Raw genomic sequence first — 17,668 nt, 5'->3', positions numbered from 1 at the left:
ACCATTAGCATCTCTCTCAAAAAAAATGACCAAAGAGTTTTGATATTTTTCCTATTTAAAACTTGACTCTTCTGTAGTTACATCGTGTACTAAGACTGACGGAAAATGAAAAGTTGTGATTTTTCTAGGCTGATATGGCCAGGAACTATACTTTCATTCCTATAAAATAGGTCTAATAGGTTAGACAAACCTAGTCCCGGTCATGTTGGAAGTTATACCGAGCTGGGGACTATTTTCAGGTGCTGCGTCATATCATTACGCCTGCTGGACTCATGGTACGGCAGCAAAGTTTCTTGATTTTTACGCAGGAATGAGAGTATAGTTCCTTGCCATATCAGCCTAGAAAATCACAACTTTTCATTTTCCGTCAGTCTTAGTACACGATGTAACTACAGAAGAGTCAAGTTTTAAATAGGAAAAATATCAAAACTCTTTGGTCATTTTTTGAGAGATGCTAATGGTCTCTTCTGATTCAATGATGTATGCTAAGCTATGCTAAAAGTGATACCGCCAGACCCGGAGATCGGCTGAATGGATTCGAAAACGGTAAAACTCAACTGTTTAACTCTGGGGGAGTTGTAAAATGAGCCTATTTCCAAAAAAAAGTGGAGTATCCCTTTAAACTATGTTATTCCCTTAACTAAGACGAGTTGATACATACCTCTCCCGCTCTGGCGCGCGGCGACAGTTTGATAGCACATAGCTTAGCCCAGATCATTCATTAGGGATCAAACAGAGATGCGACCAAACAAATCCACGTTTTCCCTATTTAAATACAGTTACACGACTAGTTACACGACCAAGTATGGTGACACAAAATAAAACGTGGCACTTTTCTAAGCGTGTAAAATGCATAACTATAATGTATGGTGGAATAGCACTGGGAGCACTTCGAATCGGCGCAGTAAAAAGTCACGTTGGTTCTAATGACAGAAGTGAGAGGGAGAGGGGGAGAGGATTTTTCAGGAGTGATGATGTGCTATTCCGCCATTATTATTATTTTGTCACCATACTTGGTCGTGTAACTACTCGTGTAACTGTATTTAATTAGGGAAAACGTGGAGGGGTTTGGTCGCTTCTAACTTCATCGCTGTTTGGATCCTAATGAATGAACTGGGCTAAGCTAAGTGCTATCAAAGTGTCGCCGCGCGCCAGAGAGATTGAGTGCACGCACTGAGACGAGAGAGGTATCTATCAACTTGTCTTAGTTAAGGGAATAACAGTTTAATATGAAAAACGGTGGAGTGTTCCTTTAAATGTATTGTTACAATTAGAAGCATTACATTTTTGTAAATATTAGTCAATTGAACTGCATGACCATTTTTCAAGGCTTTGTCATCTATGAACATTTTGTAATGGTGTCTGCCCTGACTATGGCCTGTTTGTTTTGTAGATTTGTAAAGACATGCATTAACAAAGATTTATTTCAATCCATTTAGAGAGAGGATCTTGACCAGGCACAAAAGGCAGCAGTTGCCATCATTGCTGTCGAGGAAGAGGTTGAAAAGTTGCCATTCAACCCACAGGATCTACTGATTGTCCTTGAAGATGAGGTGGTAATGTCTGCAAAGTCCTGGGTTAGTGCACTGGTGCTGATTTTTGGGCTACTGTATGCCCTTCACATGAGCTACCCAAAGAAGCTGACCGTTTTTTTTGAGTTCATACAGAAAGTGCTGCTAAATCTCGAAGATGGGAAGGCCAGGCCAAAGTTGCTTGCACTTAAAAATGAACTTCTGATTGACTAATATGGAATCCATGCTGTTTCTTGTACCATAAGGTAATTGAGTTTGCTGTTTTTAGAATTTTAAACGGCAGTTTTTGAAATTTTTTCCCCCATTTGTGCTGTCTGTTAAAGTTTTAATTGATCGTGAATATTTCATGGGAAAAGTGTGTCTGATTGAAATTGTTTTAATGTTATTTGCACACTGATTTTGCACACATGTCCCTGTTTGGGCAGTCTGTTAATGTCTTAAATGAGAGATGTAATGGTTAAAGTGTACATTTAATGAAATTGTTTTAATGTTATTTGCACATTGATTTAGTTTTAAAAATGTCCCTGTTTGGGCAGTCTGTTAAAGTCTTGAATAGTATGTAATGGTTGAAGTGTACATTTAATGAAATTGTTTTAATGTTATTTGCACACTGATTTAGTTTTTAAAATGTCCCTCTTTGGGCAGTCTGTTAAAGTCTTAAAGGAATGTTAGATGTAATGGTTAAAGTGTAAATTTGATGAAATTGTTTTAATGTTATTTGGACTGTTTTATTCCTGATAACCTTTTTTTCCCCCAATAAATACTGTTAATATTTGCATCCTAATGTTTTCTCCTTATCTTAATTTAACTTTATTAATTTGAGTTAAATCAACTTAAATCATTTACCGCAATCGGTTTCCTCAAACCATTTGAGTAGCTATATAGTTGTTAAGACTTAATTAGATTTATTAATTGAACTCAAACCAGTGAATGGAATTAACTTAAAATATTTAAGTTACCTATACTCAAAATGATTGACTAAATTAACATTAAATTATAAGTGAATATGACTCAATGTATATAAGTTCACAAAACTCATATGTATTTGTTTTTAAACTTAAATGGTTTGCCGCAATTAGTTTCCTCAAACGGTTTGAGTTGAGTTAACTTATTGGGTTTTACAGTGCAGGATGAACTACAGGACTGTGAAGCTTTGAGGGTGTTGATGATCTCGAATTACTCCATCTGTGTTTTGATCATCATTTCTGAATCCAATCCGAATGTATCATTTGACGAAAACATTTTCTCAGCTTTTTGCTAAAAATTCTGCTTTTTTTATATGAAACTTACCCACATTAAAGTGTTGATAAAGTAATGCTTGAAGCTAGAATACATTTTTTTGTTTGTTTGTTTAAAAGCAGAGGCTCTTTACTTTCTTTAGATGTACTGCATGTTCAGATATTCATACAACAAAATAATCTGGGGGCCATGAAACTTTGTGAAAATGATCCAAAACACTGGCGGGGAAAGAGTTTAACTAAAAGTTGTTGGAAGTTTTTCTTAAATCTGTTTATATTACAAATATGCAAACTCCATGCCTTGTTTTGGATAAATGTGTTTTATTTTTTTGTTGTGTCTCGAGTGTTGTTGTTTTTTTTCCATGACCCAGCATGTCAACATCTGGCCAAACAACTTTGTCCAAACAATTTCAGATGTGAGGAGTTTTTGGGAAACCCTTTTGTGGCGGATTTTGGTGAGCCTGGGTTGGTGAGCCTTGTATGACCAGAAAGCCAGGACAAGAAACTTTGAGCCAGGCACTCAGGTATTGGTGATGTTACCCACTGATGCGAGCAAGTTGACTGCCAAATGGCATGGTCCTTTTGAAGTACTGAGGAAGCTGGGGCCGGTAACATATGAAGTTGCCACTCTGGGTTCGAAATGGACTTTGCATGTTAACTTACTCAAAGAGTGGTTTTCCAGATCAAGGGATGCAGGGGCATTCATGATTCGGAAGGTAGAGGATGAGGAAGAGGTAGAGGCCCAGTATCTACCAGTTTCAGCTCCTTCTAGTCTCTCACTGAGTCACCTGTCTCAAAGTCAACAGTTTGAAATTCAGAGGTTGTGTGATCCCCAAGATTTTCAGAAGAGACCAGGTTCACACACCAACTTAGTTGAGCATGGAATTGTGCTCAGAGAAGGAGCTTGCCCAAAACGTATGAGCTATAGAATACCTGAGCGTCTCCTGAAAGCTTTGCGCGAGGAGTTAGATGAAATGTTAGCCATGAACATTGTGGAACCATCAAAAAGTGAATGGTGCAGCCCAGTTGTTTTGGTGCCCCAAAAAGATGGCAGCCTAAGGTTCTGCATCGACTTCAGATATCTTAACTCCGTGTCAAAGTTTGATTCTTATCCGGCTCCCAGAATCGAGGACCTCATTGACCGTTTGGGTAAAGCCAATTATTTAACCACTACTGATTTAGCTAAAGGTTATTGGCAGGTCCCGTTGAGTGCAAGGTCCCGGGAACTGACAGCATTCCGGACCCCTTGGGGTCTTTACCATTTCTGTAAGATGCCCTTTGGCCTTCATGGAGCTGCTGCAACTTTCCAACGGCTCATTGATCAGGTACTTTCAAATTTGGCTGACTTTACAGCTGCTTACTTGGATGACATTGTCATTTACAGTTCGACTTGGGAAGAGCACCTGCAACATCTGGAAGTTGTCGTTAACCACATTAGATCAGCTGGGCTCACCATCAATCCTTCCAAATGTTCCATGGCAAAGGCAGAAACTGAGTGCTTGGGGTATGTGATCGGCCATGGAGTTATTAAACCTCTAGTTCAAAGAATCCAGGCAATAAAGAATTGCCCCATACCACAGACGAAGTCTCAGGTAAGATCCTTACTTGGAATGGCAAATTGGTACAGGAGGTTTGTACCCAACTTTTCTGTGAGAGCAGCTGTCCTTACAGATTTAACGCGGAAAAACTGTCTGAACCAGATTCGGTGGACTGAGGAGGCAGAACAGGCTTTTCCAGCCCGTTCTCATCCTAGGGCGTCATATATTGACGCTCTTGACATTTCGTCTACATCGAACGCACATGGCACCCTTTAGCGTCAATATGAGACGCAGATAGAAATGGGCCAGAAGGCGCCTCCTAGCGGTCTAACCCTAACCCTACACTAGACCTAAACCTACCCATAACCGAACAAAGCTCTGTGTGTGTCATATTGACGCTAAAGGGTGCCATGTGCGTTCGATGTCGACGAAATGTCAAAAGCGTCAGTATATGACGCCCAAGGATGAGAATGCTTTGGCTTTTCAGGATCTTAAGAACGCTCTGTGTCAGGGGCCAGTCTTATGTTATTATAGTCTTATTTTGATAAACCCTTTATACTGCAAACTGATGCCTCAGATATTGGAGTAGGAGCGGTTCTTCTCCAGGGGACACATGAAGATCGACACCCTGTAGCTTACATCAGTCGCAAGTTGTTTCCCAGGGAGGTTCGATACTCCACTGTGGAAAAGGAATGTTTGGGAGTAAAATGGGCCCTTGATACCCTCAGGTATTATCTGCTTGGACGTGAGTTTGTGCTTGAGACAGACCATACAGCACTACAATGGATGAACCGTATGAAAGATTCAAACGCCAGAATTACCCGCTGGTACCTGTCGATCCAGCCCTATCCATTCTCCATCCAGCATGTCCCAGGTCGAGATAACGTGATGGCTGACTTTCTTTCTCGCCTGCCGGTGTGAAACCAGAAATGGGGGAGTGTGTGTGGCGGATGTTGGTGAGCCTGGGTCAGTTTGTGTCTTTTTATTAAATGGAATTTGTTTACAGTAAAGAATACACAACAACATTATTTTGGTATTAACTTTATTTAAACTTTCGTTTGGAGTTAAGTGCGCACACTCTTTAACGTTTAGTTTGTTGAGTTTATTCTTACCGTTCTTTTTGTTTGCTTGTTTGTTACGTCTGAGTCCCGTGAGCTGGTGCACCGTCAAAAGGGGTTCGGGTGGAAACATCGGACGTATATATATATATGGTTCCGGCCAATGATCGGGCCGCAACCATTCCGGTTTCTGCTCCAGGGGAACTCCAAGGACTATCTCGCTTCCTTTTCTTTTTTTAATGTATAAGAAGTACATTTATTAAGTGAGTCATTTGATAGTATTTGAAGTGTTTGTTTATGTATATTTGATGTTTTCATAATTGTTTATTGTGTGTAATGGCCATTATGTGTCTGCGTATCCCCCTTTTTGTGTTAATTGGTGCTGGTCACCAATGTATAAATCCTGTAGTTCCTAGACCTCTGTAATTGTTTAAGAGGCAAATGCAGTGACTCATGTTTATTGTACTTTTTTTTTTTTTTTTTTTACAAATAGTTTGGTTTACCTCAGTTGGGTAAACGTTTGCTTTACTTTTGTAACCCCATTCTGTGGAAGTAAACTCCTAAATGTTTGCAGTAACCAGCAGCCTCCGTGTTCTTTTTTCCTTTACTGGTCGCATCTATCACAAACAAATTTTCTCAGCTTTTTCTCAAAATTATGCTTTTTTTTAATGAAACTTACCCACATTAAAGTGTTGATAAAGTAATGTATGAAGCTAGAATAATTTCTTTCTTCTTTTTTTTTAAAGCAGAGGCTCTTTACTTTCTTTTGATGTACTACATGTTCAGATATTCATACAACAAAATAATCTGGGGGCCATGACACTTTTGTGAAAATGATCAAAAACACTGGCGGGGAAAGAGTTTAACTAAAAGTTGTTGGAAGTTTTTATATCTTTTTATATTATAGACACGGAAACTCCATGCCTTGTTTTTGATAAATGTGTTTTATTTTTTTGTTGTTGTGTCTCGAGTGTTGTTGTTTTTTTCCCCATGAACCCAGCATGTCAACATCTGGCCAAACAACTTTGTCCAAACAATTTCAGATGTGAGGAGTTTTTGGGAAACCTGTTACACCCAAAACAATCATTACCTTTGCAATACAGTTGCCACTAGGGGCATAAAGACAACAAACTTGTTTATTTATGTTCCCAGACAGGTATTTGTGTTGTTCATTAGTTAGTACATCAGATTCAGTGCAATGTAGACAATCTCCTGGAGTAAACAAACCTGCTGTAACAGTAGCGAAATTCACCCACGTACGAAAATAAAACAACCCCCCTGCATGTATGCATTACCAGAGGAACGCCAACCCCGCAAGCTCCGTCATGCCCTGAGACGTTTCCTCAGCCAAACGCACACGTTAAGATCAGAGGATTCGCTCATGTGGGCCAGTGAGCATCAGGTCTGAAGTCCCACATGACTTTCCGTAGCGTTCCTCATGGCCCACCGCAAGCGCAATAACAGGATCTGTGTGCACTGAACTCTGCCGTGTCCAATTGATGTGACAACCTCCCTATCTCTTTAGACACCAAATTCACATCCAGCTAAACAATTACGCTCTGGTTCTGTGCGAGTGCGGCGCTCGGTTCAAATAAGCACGACTCGGCCTCTTCTCTTTGAACAGTATCTTCTTTTTCCTTTTTGTTTGCTCACTATTTCCTTCCTGCTCTAATTTTCAGGACAGAGAAATGAATAAAATTAGCATACAGCACCCAAGGGACATATGGGAAGGTAAATAAACAACCGAAAAGTCATCATCTGAATATCAAAACAGCCAATTTGCATGGCTGGTGATCATTAACTAAATGTAGATCTACTTATTTTTGCCAAATGTTAACAAGAAGGGAGAGAAAAAGGGAAGGATGGGGCTGCTGGAGAAATGGAAAACAACTTCATTGTGAATGAGTAATCAATGGCCCTGTTTGTACCTAGTACAAAAGGGTTGGAAGTTCAGTCGTTTTTACTCACCCGCATGCACTTCCAAACCCATTTGACTTTATTTCTCTGTGGAACACAAAAGAAGATATTTTGAAGAATGTTCCAGCTGAAAGTGGACAGTGATTTTTTTTTTTTAACTGCCAAGTTTCAACAAGCACCTTAATAGTGGTCCAAGTAATCTGAAGTCATATGTTAGCTTTGTGTATGCCACACACACACACACACACACACACACACACACACACACACAGACAGACAGACAAATGAAAATAGATTTTGAAAAAGTTGTCACTGAAAACCCTAATGCTCAAGATAATTAATTGGTTTGAGTAGGGTAAACTTAAAAGTACAAATATCCATCACATTAACTTTTATTAGCATGTAGAACTTTCTTTTTCTTTTGAACTCACAAAAACTGACACATTTTAAGTAAACTGAATTGTTTCATTGTTTTGAGTTTCTATGAACTTTCTTTTAATATATACAAACTTAAATATAACTGAAACAGTGCTTGGATTTGTATTTCCCAGCATGCTTTGCCATGACACTCGAAAGGGAGAGTAAATGCTAAAATTAAGTATTATATATAATGTTTTTGTGTGTGTGTGTGTGTGTGTGTGTGTGCGCGTGTGTGTGTGTGTGTGTGTGTGTGTGTGTGTGTGTGTGTGTGTGTTAATGTGCTAATTTTGTGTTAATGTGTTAATTATTAAAATATTTCAGATGAGATTACATTATGTTTTAAGTTAAATGTATAAAATAGCTTACTCAAATATTTCAAGTTAAGCGCAATTAAAATGTATGAGTACAAAACTTTGGCATAACTTATTACCTCAATTTTTGGGAGATTTGCCAACTTATGCGGGTTTACTGTGTAAAAAAATATTTAGACATATTTCTTTATTTTTTTTATTCACACAATGCACATGACAGAAAAATAGATATTGTGGCAGTGAATTCTGAATTCGTTCACAACTTATTCATTTGTTGGACCTCATTTTAATTTAGTTAAATCGCAATCGTATTGTGGGAATGGATTCTTAATTGGTGGCCACTTTATCTTATTTTTCATCCCTTGCATGTCATGTGCTGGACATGTGCTGTGATAATGTAATTCTTGTATTTGTGACTATTCTCAAAATACGTATACAAATTTTAGAAACTGTAATTTCGTTATGTTACGACAGTTTTCGTACAGTGTCTGTTTTGAAATTATTCTCAAAATATTTTGACTTTACAAAATTTGAATGTAACATGGAACCTCAAACATCATCGAAATGCTATTCCAAAAATGTTCGTTATTTTTTTCGTCAAACGTTTTTCTTTTGCGTTTTTGCGGTACAGACGACAACGTTGTCGAAAAGATCCCGGTTCACATGGATCCATGAAAACGACTCAAAACGCTGTATCATTCATGCCAGGCCAGTAGATGGCGATGTCACTTTGTAAAGACACACTACACACCTATAGACTGAACATGTAATATGTGCACAACGACACTGATTTAACGTTTTTGTAGCTTACACGGAGACGATATTGGTATAATTTTCAAAAACGTATACTTTGAAACCCGTCTTCAAAAGTTTGAATTTTCAGGCCCCCAAAATGCCATTGAAGTATGCCAAAAGAATGGATAAAATGCATAAAAAGTTTTTGGTTTTAAGTTGAAAACGATGTTGTGTTAACGGCCCCTAAATGTGACCACACTTTTACTGTGGTCAAGTGCTCTTGCTGTATACATGTTAATGACAGAAGTAAAGTACACTCCAAATATATATTTTTTAAGTTGTAAATAAGACAAAGATTAAATACTATTTAAGAATTCCACGTGTAATTATTTTTGAAATATACTACCACTTTCTGATTGAAAATTGTTTTGAAATAATAGATAGAAATAACAACAGCTCTCGTTTAATGTTGTTTACCGTGGTAAAGCATACTCACAGCTCACCTTTACTTACCCTCTCTTTGCACTCTCTTTTCTCTCACTGAAAAGAAAAATGCCAACGTGTCCAGCGTTTCTTGGCTTGACCTTCCAAACAGGCGCTGTGTGAATGGAATCCTAAACTGGCCAGAACACCACGGAAACACACAGGAGGGGGGCGTTAGAACAAAGAGAGCGTTGTTTCATCAGCACCCCCCCCACCCCGCCCCAGAGACTGATTGCCCTACCCTCTTTAGCAGGCCCGCCCAAATATTTGTCAACCAGACACTGAAAAAAAAAAAAACACTTAACAAGAGGGCAGACAATTCTAAAGCTTCACTAAGCAGCTTGGGGTCATGTTGTTTTTGTGTGTTTGTGGTTGTGTAGGTATGCAGGACTTCGCTGTTAAACACAATCACTGAATCAAAACATTTGCGCATTCCTAAACCTGCACTGAAAGGAATATCTATAATTTAGTTTAGCCAATTACAGATAGATAGATAGATAGATAGATAGATAGATAGATAGATAGATAGATAGATAGATAGATAGATAGATAGATAGATAGATAGATAGATAGATAGATAGATAGATAGATAGATAGATAGATAGATAGATAGATAATATTTTCTTCTATTATTTTTTGTTTTTATTATCTATCTATCTATCTATCTATCTATCTATCTATCTATCTATCTATCTATCTATCTATCTATCTATCTATCTATCTATCTATCTATCTATCTAATAGTAAATACCCACAAACAAATGTTAATAAAATAAAAAATAAAACTGCTAATGTTATTGTACTGTATTCTAAAGTGTAAAAATGAACAGCAATACCAGTAAATACCAGAATCAGTAACACATAATGATTCTAAGATTGAAATTTATCATTACTTTTATAATAGTTGGACACCCATCTTTCCGCCATAGTTTAATTGACGGTAGCGACTGCATTCAAATGACACGGTTGACTTTTTTCTTCCGATATTTTCAACATCCTTACACAGGAAACACGCAACTCAAAGAAATACATATTGTGTTTGTTTACCAATTGTTCAAGCATACGGGTTCATACAGCCCTGAGGATGCGTTTGAGCATAATTACACACCGATAGCCAGAGGCTTCAGAGGCATGTAGATATCTGAGTGAAATATTCAAAACACCATAGCCAGCAGGTCTCAAGAGACACACTTTATAACAACTGCAGTTCATGTGCAGATCAATAGGCGAGAGAGTTTACATTAGCACACCTGCTTAACTTTGAGTTCACACACACTTGCTGGAATCAAACCACAGTGAGATCAGACAGAACTCACTGCAGAGAACCTCCGCTTTGAACGCGATGCTGCCATATGACTGAAATCTGTTAAAGGGAATGTTTGACAGGCGTCAATACCCGCGTACTCCTTCATACCTTATAACTCATCAGCATACCTTGCATTAAAAAAAAATGTCTTAATTGGGTGCACTAGCATTAAAGGTACTGTATGTAATTTGTTGAGTGTACTAAAGCACAAAAATATCATAATAAGTTTTCAGAGATTTAGGAAACATGCTCGTTTCTCTGAAAAACATTGCTAGTGCCAGTTATTTTACTTTGAAATGTGAGTTTGGTGTCGGATTCTCTATTTTTGTTTTAGTCTGTGTGATCCTGCACACTGCCAATTCACCCAATAGTATTTCGACACCCCGCAGATTCTGCCCGACCAAAAAAACTACCATCTAAACAGCTTTATGTCCAGAGGCTTATTAAAACGCGTATAAAGGTATGTTTACACGACAACGATATGCTTAAAACAGAGAAGTTTTTCCTTTGAGTTTTCCGTGTACGGACGACATTGTCAAAACGATCCTCATTCACACGGATCAGCGAAAACGACTAAAAACGCTGTATTGCTGCCAGGCCATTAGATGGCGATGAAACACTATAGACTGAACACGTAATACGCATGTGCATGATGTCATTGTTTTCACAGATTCACGTTTTTGTTCTTTACAGGGAGGCCGTTTTCAAAAACTTCCACTTTGAAACCCGTTTTCAAAAGTTTGCATTTTCTGGCACCCAAAATGCCGTTTTCGTGTAAATGAATGGGCAAAACGCATAAAACGTTTTTAGTTGAAAACCGTGTCCTGTGTCGTGTAAATCCAACCACTAAATCAACTCATTAACTTCAGTGTAAGGCTCATCGCCATTGTCCATTGCGCTCATTCCTGTTGCGTGTCCTCAATCTGGCAACCCACGTGAGCACGGAGTCTGAAGGCCTGTTCACACCGGGACGAATTTCGCACGCGATATTCGCCGACGTTTAACGCCTCGTGACTAAACAAAGGGCGCCAATGTGAGTGTGCACACCGGCGCGAAAAACGCCACGCGTAAAAGCGTCATTTTTTAAAAAACGCCTCGGGTTCGTTTTTTTGGTTTGACGCGCCGCGTCAAAAACTATCCGACCAGTGAGATTGGCGCTTTTGTCCACGTGTCTGGAGCTTCTGAAGTTACAGTAAAACACAACTTGGGGGCGCTCAAACACAAAACGGTCTTGCCGAGCACACATACGTAACGGCGAAGAAGATATACGCCAAGTAGCGTCTACACTGCCGGGAAGAAATAAGACGAGGAAGATGTCAGGCAAGATGAATGTAGAGCTGCTGGTCTCGTTGGTGTCGGAACATAAAGAACTGTGACAAACGCGACAGCGACTACAAAAATCTTGATAAAAGAGAACTGTTATGGAGTGGTATTAAGCGCCATCTAATGTCAGGGAATGAATTTGCATGTTCACTCGGCTCATCGTCAGTGAAAATCGCTTGGGTGTGAACACAAAAAACGCGTTGAAAAACGCTGGCGAATAACGCGCGCCGATATTCGTCCCGGTGTGTAGGGCCCTTGAGGAGGAGCGGGTGGGTGAAACAACTCTCTCCAATATTTTGAATTTGGACTGCAGTACCCATTTCAACCACTAGCTGTCAATATTACAATCTGCAACTTTGAGAAAAAGCCTTTTCATTTCAATTTAATAATTTAATATTTTAATATTGGCTTGCCTTGAAAAAAATCATATCTTCCAATTCAGAGTTTTTTCCTCAGAATTGTGAGATATAAACTTGCAATTGCGAGTTATAAAGTGTGATTTGCAAGATGTAAACTCACAATTCTGAGAAAAACACTCAGAATTCCGAGACACAAAATTCTCCCAATTCTGATTTTTTTTTTTTTTTTTTTTGCAAAATTGCAAGTTTATATTTCCCAATTCTGACTTTTTTAAACTTACAATTCTGACTTTTTTTCTCAGAAATGTAAGATTTCTGGGGAAACTCACAATAGCAAATTGCAACTAACAATTCTGAAAAAAATTCAGAGACAGAAAGTTGCAATTATCATTTTTTATTTGTATTATTCCGTGGCGGAAACACATTTCCATACTACCTGCCTCGTCTGCTGTAGTGTGAGTTCCTGGAAGAGAGACATTCATCAGCAGTACAGGGGGTCGCTTTTTGATGGAGTGGCCCTGCCACGCTTCCATGCAGATCACTCCAGCTCCAGGCTAAACAGCAGTTGCGTGTCAGTACGGGAGCCATGCGTCATCCTTATTGATGGGCCTCCCTCTGCTGGTCCGCGCCGCTCTGGTCATGCAGTGGGATCCGCGTTTGCTCCACTGGCACGTGCTGAGCCGCTAACAGTCCAAGCGAAAGCACACAACCACATACTGTATTTACTCCGCGTTCGGGTGATGTATTGCGCGCTGTAGAGAATGAGGGGAACATTGAGCACGAGTCACTGAGTGTAAATAAATCCACACGCAAGAGCTTGAATGGTGAAGCTACACAAGAGCATTGTGATGTAATTTATCACAAGCATCAAACAGCATGACAGATTCTTAAACATGCAGTTTGTCATACCACCGGTCAAATCTCTGCAATTCAATAGCAGTGGTGACTGGTCCTTTTCGAGAGTTGAGAAAAACAGATCAATGGCAAAATATGTAGGCTATTTTGACTGACTTATTGATTGATTTATGTAGGCTATACTGAATATTTATATTATATATATCATAAAAATAATTACAATATATTTATATATTTTTATTTTAGTATATTTGTATTTAAATATATTTATTTATATTTCAATATTTTCAAGTAACACTTTTTGTCAAGGTTTTTTTAATGTTTTGATGTGAAGTGTACACATTTTTGCATTATTATTACTACAGTCAAACCTGAATACAGAGAAATCATGCTTGTTACACGTAACATTAAAATTCAATGAAACATTTACAAAAATGTACAAAAAGATGCAAGATTATGAACATCAAACAGTGTTATGACATACTTCAATTTCCTTTTTTTTATTTCATGTGTCATCACCATTTCAGTTATTGGCTGTTCGTTGCAAAGTGCCACCCATTTAGGAGCTCGTCCAATCATCATACAGAGAAGCCAGACTCCTAGGTATGATACAAGCTGTGTTCGCAGTGCCGTTGCAGAATTGCTCTCTTTTGAGTCAATCAAAAACATACATCTGAATTTTTGTGTCTGTTGTTTTTAGTGAATCAAAAACAGATATTATTTGAGGGTTTCGATCATATTTAATAAAGATGACATTTGCTGTCCATCCTCTGTTGTGGCGTACCTCAGGGCTCTATCATTGGACCTGTATTGTTTTCAATTATATATTCTCCCTTAGGCTCCATTTTCAACAAATATGGTATAGGATGTCATTTCACTCTTATGCAGATGATAGCCAAATCTATTTCCCCTAAAGCATAATGATTAGCTTGTTCAGAAAAACAAAAATTATGGCTTGCACAAACTTTTCTGAACATTAATGAGAGTAAAACTGAAATTATGCTGTACTCCCTTGAACTATTCATGTATTTGTGAGTGCATTGTATGTCTGTGCAGTTTGTTTTGTATATGTATACTTTTTTTTATGGTTGTTCAGCACTTTGGTCAACCTCGGTTATTAAAAAGTTAGTGTAAACACATTTTGAAATAATCCTCAAAAGTTCTAAATTAATCATTAGTAGGACAGTTAAGGAATTGGAATTGTTTTGCAGAAACAGAAACAGAATCAGAATCACTATATTACTATCATAAATAACCAACCTGATCCTAGATCCAAGATTTCATGACTAGCAACTATTTGCTAGCCTAGAGAATCACATTCATTTGCAGCTTCTATACCACCACAAAACCGTCTAGCCACTTTTAGGGAGTGTTTGTCTTAGTAATATCTCATTATAATGTCTGTTCTCAGTGTGAGGGGGACAGTACACTCTCCATCAAAAACGATTATAAATCAAAAAGCTAAGAGTGTCTAGACACTCCAATGAGTAATTTGAAAGATAATATTTTAATTGCTTTCTACAAGTGTATTTTAGGCCAGATGATGCACTGCCTTGTCAGGAGGATGGATTTCTGAGAGACTATTTGCGCTTAAAGGGATAGTTGACCTAAAAATCAATCATGTCACATCATTTTAAACTTAAATAAGTTGTCCTGGCCAAAGTTCTGAAATAGTCTTATCGTCACCAAGGCTGCATTTATATGATCAAAAATATAGTAAAATATTATTACAGTTTAAAAACTGTTTTTCGTGATTCTTTGATCAGCATTTATTTGAAATAGAAATATTTTGTAACAATATAAATATATTTACTGTCACTTTTGATTAATTGAATGCATTACAGCTGAATAGAAGTATTATTTTATTTAAAAAAAAAAAAAAAACTTACTGAACCCAAACTTTTAAATGGTAATGTATATGGATTACAAAAATGGTATATTGGTTTCCAAATGTCTTTTAATTTCAATGGCACAATATTTGAAAACTAAAGCATGTGGAAGACTTTTTGTAAATAGCAAAACAATAGTTTTGTTGTTTAGTTGGGGATAAATACTGTAAAAGTCATTCAAAAACAGTACTTTTGCATTTCATGCAAAAAAAAAGAAAAAAAAAAGATAGAAATGACATGAGGGTGAGTAAAATAAATAAATAATCTATTACTTTAATACAACATCCTTGCTGTCAAATTCCCGTTAGTTTGGACTGGACTTTATTAAAGTAGTAGTGTTTAGAATAAAGTCGTAACTACTTTAATAAAGTTGTAGTGTTTATAATAAAGTTGTAACTACTTTATTAAAGTTGTAATATTTAGATAAAAGTCGTAACTACTTTATTAAAGTAGTAATGTTTAGAATAAAGTTGTAACTACTATATTAAAGAAGTGTTTAGAATAAAGTCGTAACTACTATAGTAAAGTAGTAGTGTTTAGAATAAAGTCGTAACTACTTCATTAAAGTAGTAGTGTTTAGAATAAAGTCGTAACTACTTTATTAAAGTAGTAGTGTTTAGAATAAAGTCGCAACAATACTTTATTAAAGTAGTAGTGTTTAGAATAAAGTCGCAACAATACTTTATTAAAATAGTAATGTTTAGAATAAAGTCGTAACTACTTCATTAAAGTAGCAGTGTTTAGAATAAAGTCATAACTACTTTATTAAAGTAGCAGTGTTTAGAATAAAGTTGCAACAATACTTTATTAAAATAGTAATGTTTAGAAAAATGTCGTAACTACTTTATTAAAGTAATAATGTTTAGAATAAAGTTGTAACTACTCTATTAAAGTAGTAGTGTTTAGAATAAAATCGTAACTACTATATTAAAGTAGTAATGTTTAGAATAGTCGCAACAATACTTTATTAAAGTAGTAATGTTTAGAATAAAGTCGCAACAATACTTTATTAAAGTAGTAATGTTTAGAATAAAGGCGTAACTACTTTATTAAAGTAGTAGTGTTTAGAATAAAGTCGCAACTTTAAAGTAGTAATGTTTAGAATAAAGTCGCAACAATACTTTATTAAAGTAGTAGTGTTTAGAAAAATGTCGTAACTACTTTATTAAAGTAGTAGTGTTTAGAATAAAGTCGCAACTTTAAAGTAGTAGTGTTTAGAAGTCGTATATATTAAAGTAGTAGTGTTTAGAATAAAGTCGTAACTACTTCATTAAAGTAGTAATGTTTAGAATAAAGTCGTAACTACTATATTAAAGTAGTAGTGTTTAGAATAAAGTCGCAACTACTTTATTAAAGTAGTAGTGTTTAGAAGTCGTATATATTAAAGTAGTAAAGTTTAGAATAAAGTCGTAACTACTATATTAAAGTAGTAGTGTTTAGAATAAAATCGCAACTACTTTATTAAAGTAGTAGTGTTTAGAAGTCATATATATTAAAGTAGTAGTGTTTAGAATAAAGTCGCAATAATACTTTATTAAAGTAGTAATGTTTAGAATAAAGTCGCAATAATACTTTATTAAAGTAGTAATGTTTAGAATAAAGTCGTAACTACTATATTAAAGTAGTAGTGTTTAGAATAAAGTCGCAACTACTTTATTAAAGTAGTAGTGTTTAGAAGTCGTATATATTAAAGTAGTAAAGTTTAGAATAAAGTCATAACTACTATATTAAAGTAGTAATGTTTAGAATAAAGTTGCAACAATACTTTATTAAAGTAGTAATGCTTAGAATAAAGTCGCAACAATACTTTATTAAAGTGGTAATGTTTAGAATAAAGTCGTAATAAAGTAAATATTTTCTAAACATTACTACTTTAATAAAGTAGTTATGACTTTATTTTAAACATTACTACTTTCATAAAATAAAGCCGCAACTACTTTATTAAAGTAGTAATGTTTAGAATAAAGTCGTAACATTACTTTATTAAAGTGGTAATATTTTTAAAATAATGTTACATGTAACGTGTAGTTCTATGTCTAAGTGTCATTGTTTTTCTTCTGTTCCCTGTTTTGCTTTGCCTGAATTGTGTTCCCTAGTTAGTTTCCTTGGTTATTAAGAAGCTCTACACCTGGATTACCCTGTCTGTGTATTTAAACCCTTCCGTAGTTCCGTATTGTTTGTGTTGTTCATGGGTGTATAATCTCTCTCCTGAGTTTTCCTGTGCCCGTTGGATTTAATTATTAAAGACTATTTCCTTGATTGTCATGCGCTTCACTAGCCACAGCGTGATACAGTACATTACTTTATTCTAAAAATATTAGTAAAGTCATAATATTACAAGATTAAAGTAGTATGTTGAGAAAAACGTCAAAATTACGAGAATTAAGTCATTGCACTATAAACTAAGTTATAGCTATTATTAGAATAAAGTCACCACGAAAGTAAAGAACAGTTTTCTGTGCTGCATCAAACCCTCATTAAAGATGCTCCTCACTGGATTCACTGTCAGAAATTTGCAACCCAAGCACACAAACCAAGGAAGTCAACTCACATCATCAAAAAGCAGAGCAGCTTCTATTTATCAAGCTGATGTACTCATTTCACCCCGAGCATTGAACATTCACCTTCGTCCAAGTTTGTTTGACATTAGTGTACTAAATGGCACAGAGATTGTGTTTATTTAACATTAAGGTCTACAAATGAG

This window comes from Scardinius erythrophthalmus, assembly GCF_964197995.2.
Source record: "Scardinius erythrophthalmus genome assembly, chromosome: 14".
In the NCBI taxonomy this organism is placed as follows: domain Eukaryota; kingdom Metazoa; phylum Chordata; class Actinopteri; order Cypriniformes; family Leuciscidae; genus Scardinius; species Scardinius erythrophthalmus.
This window is presented reverse-complemented; position numbering follows the sequence as displayed.